Source organism: Lipotes vexillifer, unplaced genomic scaffold (assembly GCF_000442215.2).
Source record: "Lipotes vexillifer unplaced genomic scaffold, Lipotes_vexillifer_v1.1 scaffold611, whole genome shotgun sequence".
NCBI classification, from domain to species: Eukaryota; Metazoa; Chordata; class Mammalia; order Artiodactyla; family Lipotidae; genus Lipotes; species Lipotes vexillifer.
In genome coordinates, this window is record NW_006785619.1 from 1,026,048 (window position 1) to 1,027,483 (window position 1,436).

Below are 1,436 nucleotides of genomic sequence, written 5' to 3' on the forward strand. Positions count from 1 at the left end.
CACTCTTTCATCGTTTAATACTCAGATGTACCCATTCTCGAAAATACCCAGGGTCTGCCCTCAGACACTTAAAGCAAAAACCCAAACCATCCCACGCAATGGTAGCGTCCGTCTGGTTAGCAATAGACCGGGATGGAGCACACCATTCAAAGAGGGGGGAGGAATTGAGGTTTGCATGAAAACGAATACCTCTTCCTTTCCAAAAGCGGTAGCTAAGTAGTCCAGGAGGGGAAAAAATAAATAAATAAAAAGTAAACGGGGTTATCAGCCTCCCTCCGCAAGCACCAGGAACCAGTCTAAAAGACCTTTTCTCTTTCTACTTCCCTCACATAGGGTGAATAGTGGTCTGTTCCGAAAAAAAAGAAACCGGAAATGCTCCTGCAAGTGGCAGAAATGTAAATGTAGAGTCAAACAATAACAGGACTCCCGGGCCTCTCAGGCTGGGTTAGTTCTGCTGGGCTTCGGCGGCAAGGCTCTCATTTAGCACGTCCCACTTCCACGACTGACAGTCTTTAACCGGATTTTCTCCTTCTAGCGGAGCCACGGGCCATTTGGAAAGATCACTCCAGGAAGGACAAAGATCCGGAAGTTATGGGACCTTAGCAGCTTGGCCTTCCCGGATCACCCCGAATAACCACTTCGGAATGGAGCCCGAGGTTCCACTGGGATGCCATACGCTCTAAAATCCCGAGCCACGAACCCCCAAAGTTCCGAGATCCGAAAGTCTCAGACCTTGATGCTTTGTGCGTCTTATTTCGGAATCCCCCACACCCTGGGATGGGGTGGTGATGGTTGGAAGAACCCGTTAGGCCGGCTCAAGTTTCCCCAAAGCCCCACTCCCCCGCCCAAGTGTTCAGCTTGGAGTTCGGTTGGTCCTAACATCCCCATCATCTACACTCGGGCCTCCCAACATTGCATTCCTCTGTTGGTGCCGCTAGCCAAACTTTCATTCCCCCCCAAAATCGCTAAATCCCCAGTGCCCCGCCCCCAGCCCCCTCTATTCCCGCGAGCTGAAAATACACGGAGCCGAGAGCCCGTGACTCACAGAGGACACATGAGGCTCAGTCAAGAGCTTACCCGAAGCTCAGGGGAGCGTGTCACCGTCCTGAGATGCACGCTCCGGGGCTGGACGCCAGGTGACCCCGGACCCCAGCTACTACCTGCGGGCAGGATGGTAGCTCTGGACTTTTGAAGAGCTCAAAACTTTTAGCGCCAGTCCGGAGCACGTGGGAGGGGAAAATCCCAATCCCAGCAACCCTCGCGAGGCTCCTGGCACAAAGCTGGACAGTCGCCATGACAAGTAAGGGCAAGCAATTCCCCTGCGGGCGGAGGCGATGGGAACTGAGATTAGGGGAGGAGGTTGCGGGGAGAGTCAGGATTCTCGCAGTACTGGTACCGTAGCTACTGAGAATTTGGGGTGGGAAAGTTCGACGAGC

The 1,436-nt window shown here is 53.6% G+C and overlaps 1 protein-coding gene across 1 annotated transcript in view; it reads right to left on the minus strand.

Annotated features, from left to right (window-relative positions):
• TP53 (tumor protein p53) overlaps positions 1–1,189 on the minus strand; it is a 13,092-nt gene extending 11,903 nt beyond the window's left edge. Inside the window, exon 1 of the mRNA XM_007457790.1 lies at positions 1,078–1,189. The gene's annotated coding sequence lies outside the window, so the exon portion shown is untranslated. The remainder of the gene's footprint in view (positions 1–1,077) is intronic.
• Between the last annotated feature and the right edge of the window lie 247 nt (positions 1,190–1,436).